The sequence below is a fragment of the Dermacentor andersoni genome, chromosome 2 (genome assembly GCF_023375885.2).
Source record: "Dermacentor andersoni chromosome 2, qqDerAnde1_hic_scaffold, whole genome shotgun sequence".
Classification (NCBI taxonomy): Eukaryota; Metazoa; Arthropoda; class Arachnida; order Ixodida; family Ixodidae; genus Dermacentor; species Dermacentor andersoni.
Genome location: NC_092815.1, coordinates 21,155,573 through 21,178,355, shown reverse-complemented (window position 1 = coordinate 21,178,355; position 22,783 = coordinate 21,155,573). Strand labels below are relative to the sequence as shown.

General features: G+C 44.8%; 1 long non-coding RNA gene across 1 annotated transcript; it reads right to left on the bottom strand.

Moving 5' to 3' along the window:
• Positions 1-310: 310 nt before the first annotated feature.
• Positions 311-11,864, bottom strand: LOC129387854 (uncharacterized). Its single transcript, XR_008615005.2, has 3 exons — positions 11,754-11,864; positions 3,601-3,664; positions 311-453 (listed from the first exon to the last, which is right to left on the bottom strand). It is a non-coding gene; the product is annotated as an uncharacterized lncRNA (long non-coding RNA).
• Between the last annotated feature and the right edge of the window lie 10,919 nt (positions 11,865-22,783).

Here is a 22,783-nt window from a genome sequence, read left to right as displayed (position 1 = left end):
ACGTTTTCTTAAATAATTTTAGATCACACTTGGCCTTTGGGTCATTTGTGAAGTTGATCGATTCTACTAATTTTAATATCGAACTTGACACACTTGAAATTACTCGTTCGCCGAAAAATATAGCTTTCTTGACGTTTTCTTAAATAATTTCAGATCACACTTGCCGTTCGAGTCATTTGTGAAGTTGATCGATTCTACTAATTTTAATATCGAACTTCGCACATTTGAAATTACTAGTTCGCAGAATAATATAGCTTTCTTGACGTTTTTTTAAATAACTTTAAATCACACTTGCCCTTCGAGTCATTTGTGAAGCCATCCAATCTGCTGCACCGCTTTGGTAGTCGCTGGTGCGAAGTCTCCGATACGGATGCCGGCGGTACTTGTCGCAATCACTGCTGTCTTCACTCATGTTTCTGCCTTTAAGCTGCAGTGTGTTTCCAGGGCCGTGATCTGCAAGGACGAAGACCGCCAGCTGCGTCAAGATGAGCGAAAGGCGGTCTCCAGATCTTTTCATTTAGGTTCACACGTGGCCAGTTAGTCGAAGAAGCGACTTTTCAGCTATACTGTCGCTCGGTGGAATCATTTGGCCCGTGTAGATCTGTACGGAAAGATATGGGGCCGTATTCGCAAGGCTTTTTCTTTTCTTTCTTACGCTATACTTAGCTACGAGTTTGACGTGCCGAGAAGACAGTGCAATAGCAAGGGTTCGTATGATTCGTAAAATCGAAGAAGAAAATCAAGGTATGGACAAAGCGATAAGAAATAAAAGAGCACGTTCGCACTTCTTTCGCATCGCGTGTCTGGATTATGCGATGCAGCGAATAAGCTTTCCCTGTTGCCTCGCGCCTTCCTCGTCTGAGCGTCTACGACGTAGCGCTGACGAGCACGGCTTCGTCCGCTCTCTTCGAGTGCAACCAATGAGTGCACTCGGTGCGCTCCACTCGGTGCGCGCAGGGGCGCACCGAGTGGAGCTTGTTTTATTCTTTCATAGTCTTTCATAAGGCAGTATTTAAGAATAGCGCTGCCATTTTCGATTATCACACCACGACTCTCAGTAGGAAAGAGGGGATAAAAATGTATTGCAGCACATAGGTGTATTTTGCTCATTAGCGCGCTGTTCGTCAATCGCGCTGCATCAATCAATTGCTGCCACATTGCACATTTTAGCAAGGCCTGCCAACCAGTTACAAGATTTCAACGATAGTGCAGAATAGCTTGCAGAAATGCGTAGCGCGTAATTTACAAAAAATGCTCATTAATTTTTAACAAGTTTATTTGCCTTGCAATTGTTGCCCGCGAAGTTTTATGAATTACACAATGGCTGCCTATTTCGTTGATGTCGTGCCCTGAATTGGTAATTGTACAAATCGCCATTGAAGGTGTTTGTTAAAATTTATTCGTAAGCATTACAACATTTCAAAAACGTAAGTTCTCTTCATAATATGAATAAATATGAGCACAAGAACTAAAACAAGCAGTAATCAAGCAGACCAGCTTAAGAGACCCGACAGGTTAGTCTATTGATCAGGTTAAACGTCCGAAAGCAACACAGGATTTACGAAAGACGCCGTGGTGGTGGGCTTCGGATTGATTTTGGCCACCTAGAGACATTTAACCTGCGTCTAAATATGTTATGCGTACAATTCCTTACATTTCACCCACACAGCATTGTGACCCAACAGCCGGAAAAACCAATCCGCGGCACCGCGCTCAAAAGCAGAAAACTACCGCCGCTAGCCTGCAGCGCATACTTTCTTCCTCTCGTCGTTCGCACGAACAAGAGGATACATCGCTTCCTCCCAGATTTCACAACAAAAATTGCCGAACATAACCGAATGGTGTGTCTGGCGGTCACTGAAATCTCAACCCGTCATTCTGATTTAACTACGTTCTAGCACATTACATGCTCTTTTAGACATTTCAAATGCTTCGCTACTGTGCATGGTTAACGGTGGTACAACAAGGAACGTCGCTGAAGGCAGCAACCAAGGGACTTGCCTTCGTCAGAGAGAGAGAGAGAGAGAGAGAGATGGAGAGGGAGAGGGAGAGGGAGAGATTATAACAGAAAAGCTGGGAGGTTAGCTGTAATCAAAGTTATGACCTTGTGCTAAGCATTGGGGAAATGAGACCGGAGTAAAGGAAGGGCAGCAACTGCTTTCTCCAGCAGCGTTTGCATCTCTCATGACATTCCAGCAGCGCTTGCAAACTCTGCTAAGGAAAGCGCTTGCTGCCCTGAAGAAGACAACTCATCTTGTTGAAAGGTTGGCTTCAGCGACGTTCCATGTTCCATCACTGTTATTCGTTACTCAAGTATTATTGCGCAACAAAAAAGACACGGAGGTAAGACACTTCTCTCACGCCCGTGTCTTTTTTGTTGCGCCATAATACTTGAGTAATGGATTACCAACTTGCCCGGAATGCTACTCTCACTGTTATTCGCTTCAAGCATCCATCTTCCATTGAATCCCCCCCCCCCCCCTCTCTCTCTCTTGCTTTCGAACACTGCTACGCTTGTTGTAGCGAACTGCCAGCAGGCCACGTCAGTCTAACAAAATCAGTGTCACAGATGAGTCTTGTCGTCAAGCGTGTTTCAGATGCACGAAATCGCAACTTCTTTGAAAGCGGGCGAGCGTAAGTTGTATGTGGGGGAACTTCAATTTGTTAAATTAAAGAATCTGGCAGCGTGCAGACCTTTCTGCTTATGCAATATGAAAACCATTATAACCATCCATGCAAGAATTTTTTTAGTGTTCAATTTGGCTAGTATTTACTCAAACGGCGTTGAAACGGTGAGCTTAAATACTTTGCAAAGCCCGAAAATGCAATAATATCCCGTTTATACAAAAAAAAAAAGATGAGCAATGTTCCTCAAGAACGGGAATTTGTAGCGACTCCTACACACATACACAAAAGAAAATCAGTAACAAGAAAAGCAAGGGAAAAATGCTGTCTGCCATTGGTTGGTAGAAAACAACATAACGGCAATGCCTCTTGAAAAACGAAACGACGAAGAAACCGAACGGAAGACCTGCAATCTCCTATAGGTTTGCGCAGAGGTTCGCGCAGGTTTGTACAAACAGCCGCTGCTGAATTAGAAAAAAGTCACATCGAATGAACACACAGCTGTGGCTTTCACGCGGTATCACATGTGGGCGCCTTGTCGGCACACTAAGCTGTTTTAACGCGTAAGGAAAAAGCGCTCTGGTCCACGGCGGTACAAACAATAACGAGGCAGAACTTACCACAATATTTCGCTTTGTTGATATACTTATGTAGTTCCAATTGTCGCGTGGAAGAAACTCGTTCTTAAGCGAGTTTTGTGAATTCGGATGCGGCCCCGGGCGCTTTGTCGGGCTTAGGTGAAGTGGCTAGCCAACAGGTCTCGCACAGGTAAGTAGTCCTAAGTCTTGAAATCAATTTTAGTCACTATTATGTACCTAGTGGACGAACGAGAATGAAAGAATGCGTGAAGGAAACTTAACTACTCTGACCAGACACTGGAGATTTCATTTTTATTTCTTCTATGCTTTGCCATGTCGTACATATAAAGGAGCAACTACTTGCTTTGCTAATATAATAGAACGTACATGCACTCACCTTGATGTCCTAGAGAACGTTGGGAAAGCAACATTTGCTGGGATCTGTAAGGTTGCCTTCATCACTGTAAAAACCGTAGAATAGAGTCAATAAGTTTCCTAAATACTACATCCTCTAGAATTAGAATAATCGGTTATAAAAATAATTGGTTCATTGGGGACAGGCAGGAAATTCTGTAGGTGACCTTTGTGAAACCGCGTTAGTTCGCAAAGGGGCTCATCTTTCCGCTTTCTTTTTTTGGCCTCAAGCACAGGTCACGTGCACGCAAGGGCGCTTCAACGCGGTACAGTGGTCACTCAAGCTAAAGGAAGCCCGCGCACACAAGAAAACTGAGTAACGTTTCCACTGCATTGCAGATGCGTAGCAGGTGAAGCTATCACTCATGGCTCTAAAAGAAAAAAGAAAAAGAAAAAAGAAGTTCGTTTGTCCGATCTGCGCAGTGAAGATAACGAGTGTTCGTGCAGTTAAGACCGTCTCCCTGAGCCATGGCTATAGAAGCCGCGAGTCTTGTATTTGCCGCTAATTTCGCTTTGTTATGCTACTTTCTATTTGTTTCTTTTTCGAACAAAGATAATGGAGCATCTATTTAAATTGCAAGTAATAATGATAATAATAAAAAAGAACCGTCTAATTTTGCGAACAAAAACACAATTAGATATATGACTGGGATAAGCCTAAAGTGTGTCCTCTTTATTTTTGTTCATGGAAAAGAACATTATTCAATGCCACACGGGCACCGTAAAACCATGCATGCACCCCTACTTTTCCTGACAGAGCTTTAAAGTGTAGCCAGGAAAGCAACGAAAAAGAGCAAAATAGGAAAAAGAAAGAAAAAAGAAAGAAGAAAAAAACGCTTGCTTCTCCACCGGTCGTTACCGTTTTGCGGCCTTATTCAACGTCGCTCATTTAGCTCTGTATGCTCGAAGAGCTGGACATAAAAGAAATACAGTACGACGCAGTACGTTAAGCTCTCTGAATAATTCCTTTAGTCCCATTTTATTATTATTATTTTTTTGACATATGTGTTGCGCTGCATAAACTGGAGCCGGCTACGAATATTGCAGTGCCCTGTTCTACCTTTCCAAAGAGGTTCATTATGGCTCGAGTGAATGTGCTTTAATTTTTGCGCAGCAAGGAAAGATTCGTTCGTACACGCAAAAGTGGCGTGATGCTTTCGCTAGTCCGCAGAGCCTCAAGAGAATAATGTTTTCAGTCTCGCAGCTGTTGATGAAATCCTCTAACGCAAGTGGCGAATAAGAATGAGAGAGAGAGAGAGAGAGAGGACTGGAAAGGCAGGGAGGTTTGCTACCCTGCACTGGGGGAAGGGGCATGGGGATGAAGAGAGAGACAAAGGAGAGAGAGAGCACAGTTTCTCGCAAAGTGAAAGGTTTGCACCGAGTCTACACACGGTTCCCAAGACCTGTCGACTTGAAGTATTTCAAGAGCGCTTTGGTGGCCTTCTGTGCAATCGACGCGAACGGCCATGGTCCAAGGATCTTCATTACGGAAAGTGGTCTAGAGTTCATCTGGTTCAGTGCTGTCCGGAGAACTTCGAGCTCGACGTCGTATTGGGGACAGATACATAGGATGTGGTCAATCGTTTCTGTGGTTCCGCAAGAGTCACACATGGGCGTATCCCCCGTTCCAATGCGGAACGAGTAGGCCTTCGTAAATGCCACCCCGAGCCAGAGGCGGCACAATACTGTCGCCTCAGAGCGGGAAATTTTTGATGGCAGTTGTACCTTTAAGGATGGATCCAGCCTACGAAGACGACACTTCGGGATGTTGGGAGAAGACCAGTATTTGTGGGTCATAGCTTTAGCCACAGTATGAAGCTATCTTGCAGCGTCGGTTCTTGGTAAGGAGATTGGAATTGGTCGGGCATCCAGAAGGGCTGACCGGGCGGCTTCGCCGGCGAGGTCATCACCAGCAATAGCGGTATGTCCAAGTAGCCACTGCAATATGATTTCATGCCCTTTAGCGATAGCTTGATGGTGATCGCCATCATGCTGGCGATCATGTTCGATGGTGATTTCATATGTCAGTTGCTCATGAATCCTATGATATATGGCGAAATGCAGACTCTGAAGTGCTGCCTTAGAGTCGCAGAAAATGACCAATTTCTGAGGTGTCCCATGCAGGAGATATTTGATAAGAATGAAAGGAACCCAACAAAACACCCCAGGTTCATGTCGCCTATGGTTGACTCGTGCAGTTCTAGGATTCTGTTAGCGGAGAAGCAATTGCTAAAGTGTGGTATTACATTTACTATATTAGGCATGCTTTCATGGTACGGTATACATGCCTTGCAGCTGACCTGCGAGAAAGGAAGAGCCGGCTCGATTACCATCATGCGTCAAGTAGATGTTTTTCGCTCTTTGAAAAATAACATGGTTCTTCGCCTCGTTTTCACGGTTTGAAAGGAGACGTTGCATTGAAGAGGAATTCCACTGTGAATCAAAACGAAACTCAAAGAGACTTGAACTGAAAGTTGTTCGTGAAGGACGCAAAATGAAACAAAACAAACTAGTATATACACTCGCAGCACCGCTGGCGATTGAATCCCTGCGCCAAAATGTGGATCAGAGGCGGACTTGCTGCCAGCCGTGCTTCAAGACAGGCATTTCGTCTGGTGTGTGTGTAGTACGTGGGAGAGAGCGCCGAAATCGGAGGGTGGCCGGCTCTGCATAGGCGCGCAAATGTTTCGAAGATGAAAGGACGTGACATGAGCACGCACACTAAGCTCACGAAGTACAAAACTAAAGACAATAGAGCGGCTCGTGTCTTCGTAAGGCTTGATAAAAAATCCGAACAACCGTACAAGAGCAACAAAACCAAATATATTTACGCTATTGATTGTGCAGTGGCTGACAGACACGAAGTTGACGTTTCCGCGAACAGGGTAATGGTAAGATTGTCACTGGAAACGTCTCCCGCGATTCCGCAGCGTCGTAATGACTTCAGGCACGCTGCCTTGTCATCGCATCGAGTAACTCGCCGAGCATGTCGCGTGCCAATGCACGGGCGCCACGAAAGGCTGTAGCGGCCGCTGTTTCAGGTGCAACGATGGTGACGCAGATATCGTGAAACCTGGTGACAGAGCTAAGAAAAACGAAACACAAATGCCTAATGCAGAGGACTGTTTGTGTTTCGTCTTCATTAGCGCTGTAACCATGCTTGACAATGCCAGTAACCAGACCATACAACCTTCCCCAACAGATGCAAAGACATCGTGACGCTAAGGAGTCATCACGTATAGGTGGGCACATGGAATCGATGATGCACTCTGATGACCCTCATCTAAGGAACGTGTGTTTGTAGCTATTTTATATTCAGTTTAACCGCTTCTGGTAACTGAGTCATTTTTTGTTGTTGCTTACATTCACTTTATTTGCGGGCATGTACCAACTGCGTATTCGCCTTCGTTTTTCGTCATTGTTGCTAATGTTCTAGCGAAGAAGGATTTCTTTCTTTCCTTCTTTCTTTCTTTCTTTCTTTCTTTCTTTCTTTCTTTCTTTCTTTCTGTCTGTCTGTCTTTCTTTCTTTCTTTCTTTCTTTCTTTCTTTCTTTCTTTCTTTGTTCCTTTCTTTTTTTCTTTGTTTCTTCCTTTCTTTCTTCAATTCTTTCTTTCTTTCTTTCTTTCTTTCTTTCTTTCTTTCTTTCTTTCTATTCGCCAACCCCATTACCCCTAGCATGACGGTCAGCCATGCCTATCTTGATAAAGCTTTATTATCAACATTCACTCCGCACGTCTCACATTTATTTATTCATCATCATATGGAACCAATCCTGCATACACACAGTGCTTGTTAGTATACAGGCATATTTTTCTTAGTTCTAAAGGCGAAATTACATGTACGCTTGCCGTCGCGCCTTGCGTTTGCCTCTCGTCTCGCGAGGAATGGCGGTTTGCATTTACAAGAGCAGCGGCTAGCTTTTGGCAGACTCTACCAAGCCTGACAAATTTCTGGCGGGTTCTGCGCGTCTTTCTTGATGGCCACCTGAGAGCTACGTGTCCGCTACTCGCCACACTGTGTTTTAGGGGTAATGCGGTGCTAAAATCGTGATTTTCGCCAGAAAAACGCACCTTATATATAGGTTTGCTTAGTTCGGCTTACCAGAGGTATAAAAAAATTCATCAACAAACTTGGTTGCAATCTGGGCCGTGTGAAGACGAAAATGAAATCTCTTCTCGTTTCGGTGACGCGCGTTCGCCGTCGAGAGGGCCCGCGAAAGCTGCACCGCAATATTACCGATAGGTGAATCTGGCACCACCGTCTATGGGAGTTCCCTACCGGATGCTGTGCCATCACGGTAATGACTGTGGCTGTGTTCCAATACTCGCCGTAGACGGCTAAGTAGACTGCTAAGTGGACAGCAGCCGTCTTAAGTCTCGTTCCAATCGTCACGAAGACGTCAAAGTAGACAGCTTCGCGAAGGCAGCATCGAAGTCAAAAACGATGCGGGCTACTTTCCTGTCCAAACCATATGGCGGCTGTGCAGGACGCTTGTAAAGCCGTCAGGAAGCTTGTTTGCACACAAGAAAACGTAGACACGCTATCCTGCGCCCTTAATGTATGCTACCTCGTGTTTTTCATAGGTTCGCAGGCGCAAAGACTTAAAATACAGAAATAATGTACGCTTTTTCTGAACAGAGCAACCACAACACAAACGCACGGTACATACGCAAACACTTCTCGGGCTTTTTTTCTTCTTCTTTATTTCCTGCTTGGCTACAAGCCTCAAAAGTGTTTGTGATCATAGATCACACTCGTTTTATATGTGTCAAAGTATCAAGCATTGACACCACATCTTCATCACAGTCATTCGTCTTGTACGCGTCACGTACTTTCACAACCATTTCCACAAAATCTTCATACACAGATCGGCCTTGAACATCACAATATCTATATGCGAACGGACTACGCCAGACTGCGTGCAGCCCAAGTAAAAAGATAACATCCATCTGTTCAAAATCGCGTTCAGGTGGTAAAAAACGAATGCCATGTGGATTGAGGGGTAGGTCTATTTTTAGAGTTCTATGTTACGTATCCCAAAAGAATATGGCATTATTACAATCATTGAAAACGTGTTCGATCGTTTCAGCTTTGTTGCACAGAAAGCATCTGCTTCCCCATGTCATATAAATAGCTCTTTCGCCTAACCACGTTTTAACAGGCAAGGTTCCCGTGTGAAGCTTGAAGAAAAATGGTTTAACGTTTGCCGGTATCCACATATCTTTAAACCTTTTAAGTGCGTCTTACCCAGGCGCTTCTTGAAACATTAACCGATAAATGGTGCAGGGAACACACTCTCACTAAGATACTTCATAAGACGGTTTCTTTTTTCATTGGAGAGGTACTAAGGAAAAATCTTGGCACTAAGGAACCGATAGGACGTTCCAACTTTGCGCAATAGCCTTGAATTTGTGTAATGAGGGCCAATGCCCGAAGAATAAAAAAAAATCAGGCATAGAAACTGTTAACACGGTCTGAAAAAAAAAAGAACAGCACAGAAATGGGTCGCTTTCGTCCCTTATCAGTATGAAACGTGATACAACTTACTGAGGAAACAAGTGGCACACCGACAGACCACCTTTCTTTAACCGACGAAACAAATTTGTCCTTGATGTTTGCTTCCACGTAGAACACCAGAGAAACGTGGCAAAGATTCGGTGAAATTTTTTAATGTGCTTACGTGCACAACACAGTGCCTGCAGAAGATACATAATTTTCGCAGCGAGAAAAGCGTTACAAATAGTGGCATGTGCTAAAATCGACAATTCACGGCCACCCCATGCTTCGGCTATCGCACGCATTTCATCCAAGTTTTCGAGCCAGAGTGACTCGTTCGCACGATACCCATCCAAAGGTACCCCCAGGTAAGTGCTAGGTGTCGCGAGCCCACGGATATTTTCAAAAACACTGAGCGTGGCATTCCAATGCCAGAGACCAATACTCTTTTGCTTATTGATTTGAGTGTCTCTTTCTCGCAAAACTTTTCAGTAATTCTTAATAATGAGCTAACACTCTCCCTATCTGCAGCAAATAGGGCAACGTCATCGGCAAAAGCTAGAACGCGTACTTCACAGGATTGTATCTTAAACCCCCTGATTTCTGTACTATTAACTATTCTTCTACAGATGGGCTCCAAAAATAAAGCAAAAAGTAAACGACTTAACGGACAACCCTGTCGAACGGAAGAGTGTACTTGTATGCATTGTGAAAGTTCACCATTAACAATTAAATTGGTACATGAGCTTTGATATGCCATTTTGATGCCTTTACACATGACGGAACCAAGTCCTACATAATTAATAAAAAGAGAACACTATGTGGCACCATATCAAAAGCCTTAGCTAGATCTATTTGCAGCATCGCTACCTTGAGGAGAGCGCTATCGCAATATTCTAAAATGCTTCTAACTGTATGAATATTTGTAAATATTTTCGTATATCCCTGAAGCTGCATGTCTGATGCGGCCCAACTAACTTTTGTATAACTCCCTGCAGCCTTGCTGCAAGAACTTTCATGAAAACCTTGTATTTAACATTTGTCAACGTAATTGGCCTGTATCCCGTTACTTTACGTAATATATTTCTATCTTAGCCTTTTGGGATTAGTACTGTGTGCGCACGATTGAACGATGGAGGTAAGGTCTCTCGCTCGAGTGCCTCTGAATGCCTTGTAAAATGCCGCGGTAATCCCATCCGGACCAGGAGATGCGCCCAAGCTTAGTTCCTCAATAGCCCTCTCAATCTCTCCCATACTAATATTCATTTCTAATAAGTTCGTTTCCTCTTTGCCTAGCGTCGATATTTCTGACAAGAAGTCATCCTCGTAGCCCGGCACCTTTGGCTCACGACAAACAAACAACTCTCTATAGTAACTTTCAAATGCCGTCATGATAGCTTTCTATTCTCTCAATATCTTATCACTATATTCTATTTCCAATATTTCATTTCCTCGAGCGTACGCCTTTTCATCTGACAAAGCTCGCTTTGTTGGTACTCCCCCCACGAGATACTTTTCAGCTCGTGCATGTATAATTTCACTTCTGTATTTATCCCTCTCTAAGCTTTCTAGTTTTCTTTTAATGACTTGCAGTTCTTGCCTCACCAAACCCGGATTAGCTGTTTCGATTTGCACCAAGTCTTCCAGCTCCTGCCGCAGACCCTGTTCATGTTTTTGAGCTTGATACTTCATATGCCCCCCCACCTCTTTATATTGCGTTCAATTTTACCCTTTGTTTAAATAACTCCCATATCTCTGCGGCATTGCGCAGAGAAAAAACTGCTCCATTTCCTTTTATGTTTTATCTATGGACACGTCATCCTTGATTAGCTTGGCGTTCAATTTCCACCTTTCCCATTCAAGTTTCCTTTTATGCTTTTGGCCGATCTCAAACGTCACTAAACAATGATCACTGAAAGAAACAGCATCAACATCGTAGTCCTGACACATAGGCCCAACCTCCGAACGCACAAACACTTGATCTAGTCGTGCATGACTAATGCCTTGAAAGTGTGTGAAGTGCTGGGGACTTCCACCTCTTGCGAACTGTGCCACACCGTTTAAAGAAAATTCGCTCACGCATTCTTTAAGATACGCAACACTTTCATTATTTATACTAGCAGTGGTTGAACGGTATTTCTGATGAAGCACGCAATTGTAGTCACCCAACACAATGAAACACTTCTCACAATCAAAATACATACTCAATTCGCGAAAGAACATTTTTCATGCGGCTTTGTAGGTGCGTATATAGACATGAATAAATCTAAATTTCACTTCCCCGTAAGAACGATCGCACAAAACAAAACGTCCTTGCAAGCAACTTGTAACCGTTTCAACGACAATGCCAATTGAATTTTTAACCAACAACATACTCCCGGCTGATGTTCCCACCACATGGCTCACGCATACATTATACCTTAAAGAAAATTTTGCCACCAAGAATTCGGTCGCCTCCTCTCTGCTAACCTTAGTCTCCTGAACCGCAAGCAGATCTAGGTCTCTTTCTTGCATTACGCGTTTGACCTTATATTGATTCGGCTAGCCCCTAGACCCCGTACATTGAGCGTACCGACGCGTAATGGTGCAGGTATACTAATTATGGTGTTTCTAAGCGCGAACCACCAGTACAACGCTTACCATGGCTCTACCCTGCAGTGGGAATACCGGGGTGTTACTTGTCGCGTCCCTGACCCCGAACCGGCGACAATGACGCCGATGGGACTTCGGGGACATATTTTTTACCCTTGGCGCCAGCAACACGATGCCACTGACGCTCCAGGCGTTTAACCTAGCGTTCGGTGCTGTCCTCCGTCAACTTCGGAATGCCTGTTCAGGGATGCTTCCCACGTGCTTGATCTTCGGCTATCTGCTTTATCTTCGGCTGTAGTGGTCTCGGTGCTGTCGCTCCTGCCTTCCTCTTCACTTGCTTAAGAGCAGTGGCTCCTGCGTGCAGCCTATTTCGGCACGTTCGTCAGTTGCCTTCGTCAAGTCCCGGCTGTCAGGCGTTGTCCCTTCAGCTTTCTCGGCGTCCGTCTCCCAGTCCTTGTCACCGCGTTCCTTGGCGTTGCTATTCGGGGCAGACATTTAAAGCGAAAGCTTTACTGGCCGGGAACTTGCGATTTCACCGTGGCGGTGCTCCGAGGAGGCACATGACGTCACATCGCGTTCCTCGTCATACCGCGTTCATACACCGCGTTCCTCGTCGTTGCGCTCGCCTCTGCTCGCTTCGCCAGCTTCGTCGCATGCCTGATAACATGTCGGAGGATTGAAAAGGAGAGCTCGCGTGCGCTGCAACCACAGTTGAGGCGGCAGTACGGACGGCGACAATTCTGATAAGCAGGAGGAGGCCTGGAATCGACATCGGAACGAGATAAAGAGGAAACGAATCGCCCAGGAAACAGACGAACAGCGCGCCGAATGACTGGCTAAACGCCGCAACATAGCTAGACAACCATACTAACCTGGACTTGCAATCAAGATTAACCAAGGCTAACCATGCTATTCCTTAGCTTTCTCTACGTATATCCTGGCATAGCCGAGCTAAGCCACTGCCAATTTTTTCGGCTTCATCCGCGTCCATTATGTTATCTTGCACTGCTGTTGCGAGAACCGTTTTAGTTACTCTAGCGTAGCTCCTTGCACAATCAGTGCTTTCATGTCCGAACACCCGGCACACACCACAACGTGGCATCTGGCAGACCCGTAGAATGTGTCCATGCTTGCGGCACCTCAAACATAGCGGTGACAGACCCGGGGCACAAGAAGGACGGTGCCACTTCCTAACTTGAAACCATGAGGCAGGTCGTCAAGCTCAACACCTTCCTTATGTCTCATTCGCATGACTCTCGTCGTGGACGTCGCATCTTCAAAGCCGGCGACGGATCGTTCGAAATGTCAAGGGCATCACCAAAGTTGCTCAACGCTTGTCAAAAGCTCTCACTTTGGACAGCAAAGTCGACCCAGTGTACTTTCACGGTGACGTCTTGTTGGACGGGGTGAATGACAGCGCAGAAGCCGCTTTTGACTTGAAGTCCACCCGTTTTCACCAGAGCATCGTTCTCCCGCCTTGCTGCGCACCTTGACTAGCCAGATGTCGTTCATCTGGAAGGATCCTATGCACGTGATGTTCTTGATGATGCCAGCTTCCTCCAATAGCTATCGAAAATCTTCCAGCCGATATGGTCGTCTTAACAGGTCACCGTGCAAAAAACGCTCTGCTGCATGCTTTCGCCTGAAGGCAATGTTGGCAGCAAAATCCTACAATCCGAGAGTGCAGGAGAAAAGCTGTTACCACGGCCACCAGCGGCCGCCATGGAAAGAACCTCGCACGGAGCGAGCCATCACGCGTCCGTCCTCCTCGAAAGCCGAACGCGAAGTCTGAACACTTCTCGGGCTACCTACATTTGTATACCTTGAAACCTTCTTATATAGCCATGATGTTTCGACCTGCATTTAGTGCCAGTGAGTGACTCTCTGTTATACGTAATTCAGCAATAAATTTCGACAGAATACTTGTTTGGGTATAGTCATCTGATAGGCACACGAAATCCACACAGACCTGTTAACATAAAACCGCATTATATTGACTTCTTTTGACTAGCGACTTTCAATTATCAACACAGTGGCGACGGTAATCTAAGCCTTTCCAGCTTTCACTTCGAAGCCGTAGCGGATGGCGCTTCAAGATGCGCTGACTTTTAGAAACTGCGCTTTGTTGAGATCGCTTCAACGTTTTCTCGCATAATTTCCTACGGAAATGGCAAAGAATCTGCTATCCGTACGCCGCTGCAAAGCGGGTACGTGCGAGCCGACGGCCGGACTCGAGGCCGCCCGTTTCGTTTAGGGATGAATCTGACCGGACGCGGAAGCCACCGCTCGCGAGCAAGCCTTGAAAATCATGTTTTGCCTTCCTATCCACAGACCAAAAGTATTCGGCTACGTCGAGGGCGTCGTTCGCTGCTACACGCTGCACAGCTGCGTGCGATTTGTAAGGATACAGCGGTTGGAGGAGAGCGGAATGTAAATACTAGCATAGCATGCAAGGCGGCTATGATACAAGTTATTCGCAGTAAGTGCTCCGCAACTTTCTAGAATTCCAGCACTCGACACAGTGCACAATGGTGCCGTCACCATGTGTGTCCCATTAGCTTGGTCTCCCGTTCATGTCTGGACATATCCGTTTGCCCCGTAGCCTTGTGCCTTTCATTAGGCTGTTCGTACTTTGTAGTTTCATTTGTCCGTCGGCATGTTATCTTCGGGAGTGTCTCCTTTTCTTCACAGACACCGACAGCCGTATGTGCAAAGCTGCAACGCGGAAGTCAGCAATTTGTAAAGGCTTTCCTGAAATTTTTTGTTTGTACATTTGCTTTTACCGCACCTTTCAGTAAATACATCTTCTATTGTTGATCGGTGCTTCCCGTCTCTCTAGTGTACACGATGCATCATGGTACACGATCTGTAGACGATGCATCACGGAGAAGCCGCCGCTGGCTGGCGGAGACGCAGACAAACCTGCACGCAAGTGACGCTGGATATACAGCTGTATATCTGGTTGCACGGTGCGCTCAAGCGCCTCCTTGCTCTGGCGGCAGGGCTTGTGCTCCATCTGTGGATTTGGAGGCATCGCTTGCGGCGGTGATGCGCTCACACCGCTCGGCTACGTGCCGACGGCGCCAGCGAACGTATTTTGCTTTCGCTTCGAAGCCGACGAGGATGGAGCTTCAGAACGACCACATGTGCACGCATTTGATATAGCTTAACCTTTTCCTCATCCTACTTTCACGCATCAAAACAATAAATGCTGGTTGATATTTGCGGCATCTAGGCCTAGATGCCTGAGTACGGGCTCGTCTCGCTGTGCGTCAGCAACCGGACGCTGCTTTCGAGTTGAACTATTCTCCTATCGCAGCTCCCGTTCGAGATATAGGTTTGACACTGATGGCCGCTTGTCATGAAAGGTTTAGACCTCAGGTTATGCAACTTAGAATTACTTTCCGTTGAAAAGACGTTATTGTAGTCGATGTTCGGCTCACCGGCGGCGGCGGCGACGCAAGATACGCACGCATACAGAAAGGCTCCTCCCCTTTTGATTGTCGCAAGAAGGCGCGTCATGGGAAGTGCGTTTGAAGGAGGAAAGCGGCTGGTTCCACCTTTTTCTTTCCCTTCTGTTTAAGAGCGTAGACGGGGCCCACCTGACGACCGTATTTGCGCAGTTGAGTTGTCCGAGTGCTTCTGGGTATTGGACAAATGCGGTAGGTTTTCGATCTTTGTGAGGTATTATGAGTGAGGAAATATTTGCGGTGAAATGAAACGGATGAAATCGATGTTCAAGAAAAGCAACCGAGGTATGCGTGGCATGGACATTTTACGGTATATATTGGCATCTTTGTTATCAACAAGTGGCCCGGCTGGTAGCGGCCACTATTACATTATGCGGTAACACCACTGACTCGCACAAACGCGCTGACCGGCAACCAAAGTTCTGTTATATGCGAAATCAACTCGGAGACTTTGGAAGCTTTGAACATTTCAACTGTTCGAAGAAGTTGAAGGTCCAGAGTTTTTTATTCCTGGATGCACATTAAACTTGTGTTCCTTGAAACTCGTTCGCGTTTTATGATCAAAGGATGTTCGTTTACGCTCACATGAATGTAAGGGGATGTCCTTTCTGTGTCTTGTTACAAATTATAGAGATGCGTGATGTGCGCATCTGCGGTAATTTCTTAGGTGTGAAAGATCGGAGATAATGTGGCAAGATGTTTATACGTGTGTTCTTAGGCCCTTCGAAGTCATCCTACATATATGAACGTAAAAAAAATAAAAATAAAAAAGCGAAGACAGGACAAGGAGAGTTTAGAGAATCATTTAGGTCAATATTATTGCTGCGGTGTGAAAAATTACCGAATTGAATGAAAATAAATATTGCGTTTTAGTTATTACTTAATGTAAAGATTAATCTATACTTGCGATGCTTGTAGGCACCACACAAGGGAGTGGTAGAGTAGAACAAGAAAAATGCAGTACAGTAACATGTAAGATTTAGCAATTGGCGTGGTAAATAGCGGTCTGTAAGCATAATGCGTCCTGAATGACAGCGAAGGATGCAGGAAGGTGTTCCCAGTATATACGCATGTGGGGTGAAAAACAAGCGGAATAAAAATTTGTACACAACAAGACGACCCAGAAACTGTGTGTGTGATCAGTACGGGATAAAATTTAAGAAGGAGGCGCAAATAGTTATCGCTTTTATAACGGGCTGTAATGGCATGGACCTTCTGAAAAAAGGAAAGATGACTGCGTTTGCGACGTGATGAAAGGGCAAGGGGTTGTGGTTCTTAAGGGGGTTGTGAGAAAGCCGAGGTTCATTCTAAATTTTGAGCGAACAAGTCATTTATAAGTTGCCGAAAAATCACATGATGCTTCGTATCGCAAGTGCGGTTAAGTCAGACTTTAAGGTGATAGGCCTAACACGTCTGTTAGAAAAAATAAAGAATAGACAACATTTCTTAAATATATATCTTCGTAAGGATTGACAGCAATAACCTCTGTTTGCAGACGGCATGCCTTAAGCTCTCAAAATTACTTTCACTTCATCGGAGTGTATGGGGCCGCTTGTACGAGCAACCTAAAGTCAATGTTACATGGCACTGAATCCTTGCATGACTGTTGCGTAATCGACGCCTCTATTAGATAGCTAGCACTGCGCCATGCAAAAGGTTGTGATGGAACCTTAATCGTGTGCGCGCCTTCTTACGTATGCGTATCTACGTGCACGCGGACTCACCAGTGCGCGCGCATCTGCACAGCCCACGCCGTCGATGGAAGTGCCTCCACAATTTTCTACTCACCGGGGGAGTCGTACTCGGCGAACAGTTTCTGGAGGTGCCGTCGGCGTGGCTCGCTCCTCATCCGAACGACGCTCTTTGACGCTCCACAGCAGGAAGTGACAGCGCCGCGTTCGGAGTTGGAAATATCGTTCTGCCTTTTCGGGGTTTTGTTTTTGGCGTTATCTTGGTTAATCCAAGCTTTCTTGCTTCGCAATGAAATTCAGTTTTCTGGCTTTTTTACCAATAATTTGCATTTCATTTGCACGCATACCCCAAAAACTACCTCAGCTAAAAAAAAAAAAGCAACCAGAGTAATGTTTCTTTTTTTATTGCGAGAGCACTTACATCGACACTCTAGCCGCATTGGTGGCATCGGCGCCGGCGTCGCCGTGAAGATCCGTATAAAGTCCTAGGGCGAAAAACAAAACACGCAGTTTCGCGCGAAAGGCGAAGCATCGATTGGGATAGCAAATTAGCAGACAGCCATACGAATTAAGGATAGTACTTTTATCGGCCGTATGAACTTGTAAACACTTGCTTACTAACTAAATTATTGAGCATGGTGTCAGCGCGGGCAGCAAACATGAACACATCACATTCGATGACTGGAGACACTCGCTGTCAAAACACTGGAAGCAGGAGAAGCGAGGGGCCCGACATATACTACAACGGATTCAGAGACAAGTATTCGCGGACATATCAAACCGCTTTTCTCATTCAATCGGATCTGCTTACATTATCTCTGCAAATTCCATTTTAACAGACACGGCTATAAAAAAATATCCGCTTAAAGTACAAATGACAAGATTTTGGGCAGATTTTGTCTAAATGATGGATATACAATGTACAGTGCTCAGCGATTGAAACGCGATACTCGGACAACATGGCGGCCGGTGCTTTCTCGCGCCACCGGTGGGCGTCGGTGACACTGAGATGATACATTCTCGTGTCGCATGAAACCGACAATCTTTCTGATACATCGCAACTGCACTCGGTCTCCTCGGCGATCACGCAGCGACCAACGGCGGCGCAAAAAGCGCCGGCAGCCATGCTGTCTGAGTATCGCGTTGCAATCGCCGAGCGTTTCACCTCGCTGCCGCGATGCGTGCGTGCGGCGTTACGCTGCACACAACTTTTCCCGGTCACTTGCGGAAAGCGCAAAAAATGCAGCTTTCCTTGCGGAACGAAAAGCGCAGCGGAAGGCCATCTTCCCGCAACGGCGTGCCGATGCGCGTCCCGCCTGCAAACGTAGCGTTTTCGGAATGACCCCACCCGCGACTCACCGACGCCCACGCTGTCGGCTCGGTGCGGAGAGTTACGCCGAACCGAACTCACCCCGCTTCAACCGTGTCAGAAGAGGCGACGAGCTCGGGTCGGGCGGCCGACAGCACGGGGAGTATGCCGCAACGGCAGAAATATCCCTCGGGCCCATTTTTTAGCCAATTGTAAAATATTGCTCTTATGCGGAACACTGCCATTTGAAGGCAGCCGGCGTCGAAAAAGGCCGGGCTGGACGGTGCCTTGCCGCTTGTGTGTTTGTACCATTGCCGCGGGAACCCATTTGTTCCTTTAATAATTCTACTTTCAATCATTTCAACGCTTTTGCGATAGTCTCCAGGACGTAATGAAACGTTCCACGGCGTTATATTGGAAGTTACTCCAGTTCCCAAGATAACGCGGCCCTATAATTTTGCATAGAATGGATTGGATATCACGAGAGGTATCTGATAGCGCAAAAAGTAAGGAAACAAGAAGGAACGAAGACGAAGAAAAGCGCTTCGTTTCTTCTTATGTCCTTGCTTTGTTGCACTATACAGATATCTTTCAATGATGACCGACCAACAAGCCCATATAGCCACGCACGTTGGATATCACGCCCCTTTCTCGCAGGATTATTGCATGCGGTACGCTGTAACGAGCGTCACCGTACTATGTACATATTTTTTTCCTTCTCGCTCAGTAATTTAGGACTGTGCAGCACTCATATATTTATGTTGCTGAATTGCAGACTATGTGTGTTTATATATGCTTGGACGTGAGCTCATTTTTCAATGCTCAGCCCTCTTAGGGCTCAATGCACATTGCTCTCGCTTTAGAGTGGTGCAACTGCGCTATCCAGTACCCTCGCTTCGGGCGTGCTCGCACTGGCCTCAAGACGCCCACTGGCGAATACACTATATATATATATATATATATATATATATATATATATATATATATATATATATATATATATATATATATATATATATATATATATATATAAAATATATGTATATATATATATACATATTCGCCTTTTCTCGCTTGAGAAAGGTGCAGCGACTTATGGTGCGGCATATTGCGTATTGAGGCAGTAAATCTTTTGCGACATCTGTACACGCGTTTTTGCGAAAGTTGAAGTTGCGGTTTGCTATGTCCACGGTCAGGTACAGCATCGAATTTATCAGCTAAATGTGATATTGCAGACTCCTCTCCACTTCCCATTCGTTTTTTCCCTGCGGAAGCGTAATAACTGAAAACGCTTGCTGTGGCTTTTTTTTCTTTCTCGCAAGTCAGTAACATATATAGTCTGCTTCAACGCGTTATTGAAGTAAGATACAGGGTTCTAAGCCTTAACGCCACAACGATTAATCTTACGCAATTTTAGCGTTTGACGGATGTCGAGCAGACTACGCGCCGGTTAATCCACCTTACTAACAGTCAGGGCAGCTGAATATTAACTTGATTTCCAATGTGGCAAAGAACAGTTCTTTTTGTAGTCAGTTATGAAGTATAGTTGGGCACATTTACTGATAGTTGATGAATTTAGGCACCTAGGATTGGCAGTGTGGATTTATATGAACAAGGGAACACAGTTATTTTTCTCAAGCATCGAAAACCTTGCATTTCTTCCCGCACTGCAGATGAGCTGTTTTTTTTTCAATCTCTCTCTCTCTGTCTTTCTGTATGTTAATTCCATAGTTTTTCCTGTGGCATAAATATACAGTCGCCTTTTACATATATTATAACATAAGTGGTTTTCTTTAACGAAGCACATCATATCCTTTTAAGACAAAAGCTCTCGCAAAATGAGCAACCAGTCTTTTAACCTTGCTAAGAATGAAGAAGGATATTTCTATCAGTAATCTTGGTGCGTAGGTGCGCACCAGAAGGACGGTGATCTCAAACAGTCATGACGCAAACAGTCACTTCGCAGCCGAGCAAGCCACAGGCGAGACGAATAGTCACAAGAACGCAGGAACGGCGATGAAATTTCTAAACGCATCGCTTGGGGCAAGTGTACGATAAAGCTAATTATTTCACTACGCATTAGGCAGATGATTCAGGTAGCTCACATTGCACACATCAGCATGTGATGCTCAGAAACTGAGGACCCCATATTTTATTTCATTTTGCAGAGCAAAGATTGATTCCTGAATGTGTTCTGGCTTCCCCAGTGAAATCTAGATGGGAATTTTATCACTTCATACTACGCCGGACAGGAAGAAATGATGTGCAGTGATGAATACTGTGAATAAATTAGTTTAGCAATTTGATTACTTGTTTCCTAAAATTGGCATAATTAGCCGGAGCTTGTCGAATATTACCTAGAAAGGAGCGCAAGAGAACCTAATCAGAGATGATATCGAGGGGTACGAGGGCTGTGCGGATATTTGGATCTTTCAAGAAACGGGTTCTTCAACGAAGACCAAAATAAGTATGTAGATGCCGTCAAATGGAAAAATCTGTGCATCAAAAGATCATCAAAAGAGCAAATAACGTTGCTGGTGGTGGCAACCTGATTATGTACACTGTAAATACAATGAATGTTTGCAGGGAATGCATCTGTGCGCACTGCTGTGCTACTACGGTATAAAACAAAAGCGAATAACGAGGCAATGGGTGTAATAATAATAATAATAATAATAATAATAATAATAATAATAATAATAATAATAATAATAATAATAATAATAATAATAATCATTTATGTTCACTTCAAGTCGATGGCTTCTGCCAGGGATTTACAATTATCCCTGTCTTGCGCTGGCAGATTCCACCTTACTCGTTAGTGCTCGTGTTATTTGAGTATTAACCTGCGGGTTTGAAACTTGGAGGATGACAAAGAAGCACGAGGAAGAAGCTAAGAAGCCCGTAAGAAGGGATGGAACAAGAAATCGTATGCGAAAGAATAAGAGGCACGAATATGACAGTAGGGATTAGAGAGCCATCGGCTGTGCACCTGTTGTTTTGGTTAAGATAAAGACGGATCAGTGGAATTGGCTAGGCCACGTAATGCGTAGAGCAAATAACTGTCTATTGGGGGGACGAAACGGGTTTCGAGATAAGGAGAACGTAGCCTAGGAAAGCCGAGGAGTATGCGGCGCCACGCAGATTAGATAGCTCGCTGACATGGAATGGAGCCGTATGACGCAAGACACGGGTAATCGAAGACTGCCGGGAGAGGCCCTCGACTTGAAATGGACATAAAATAGCCCGTTGATGATGAAATAAAGAGGATCATATGTACTGAGTGCGCCTGCGATTCTGGAAGGAGGAGGGATGGGTGGTCGGATAAGAGAAGGCAGCGCTTGAGATAAGTGTGTGTGTGTGTGTTTCTCTGTGCTGGAGGGAGGGGTTATATGCGATATTTAGGCAGAAAACCACTGTAGTGCCATGCTAATTATGAGACCAATCGATTTCCAGGACTGCACTGTAGAGTAGACTTCACAGTAAAAAATGTCCAGAACCTTATCTGCGAACATGTGTCTCCCAGTGTTTGATAGCAAGAAATCGGCACAGCATGCAAACTTCTTTGTTCTAAATGCGTATTGAATTACACGAGGTAATTCAATACCTGATTCTTTTATTTATAGTTACTGAAATCACGAAAGGTGATTTTAGCAGGGGGGTACAATAATGTCATAGATCAATGGCAAGCATCCCAGAGAAAAAAAAAAAGGACTCATGCTAACAACAAGAAACACTACAGTTATTCGAGAGTGCAGTACATTCACTCCGCACAGCAAAACTAAAGATTCAATAAAGGAATATATAGTTTACAAACTTAGAACTTTACTACAGATAATTTCAGAGTAAAAAATATTCGTGAAGATGCAGTTCATTAAAAGAAGCCTAATTACAAGCTTCTAGATAGGAAGAAAAGGCAGTAATGATTGTGCAGTCACTGTATCATTATTAGGCTGATTCCAGTCTGCTATTGTACGTGGAAAAAGAATAGTACTTGTATGTATTGTTTTGTATGCGAAATGGAGTGATTGTTAAGTTATGCCTCTCTCTCGTGGCACATCCTGTAGAGAATGAAGATATTTTAGTTATATCAATCTTAATATGTCCATTGATCGATTGGTATAAAACTTCAGTCTGTAACAACAATTTGCTTTTTCTAAAGGCTGAAGATTGGATTTTTTTAACTGATCCGTCACTGATGCCATGGAGAAATTATTAAAGAGAAAGCGTGCAGCTCTTTGTACTTTTTCTAGCTTATGAATGTTATTTTTGGTGAAAGGGTCCCAAATCATTACAGCATAGTCTAAAATTGGCCGTACCACAGATTTGTAAGCCAAAATTCGGACAGAAGGGACCGATAACTTTAGAACTCACCTTAGAAAAAAAAGCTTGCGGTTTGCGTTTGCGACGACATAATTAATATGCTTATTCCTGCTAGGAGAAAGAGAGAGAGAGGAATATAGGAAGGAAGGGATGTTAACCAGTGAAGGGTCTGGTTGGCTACCCTACGCTGGGGGCAGCCTAACTACTTATAATTAGTTACTTGGAAAGCATAACAGGGATGCAACACTGAAAGCTCAGTCTTTTTACCTGCCGAGTCATTTTCAT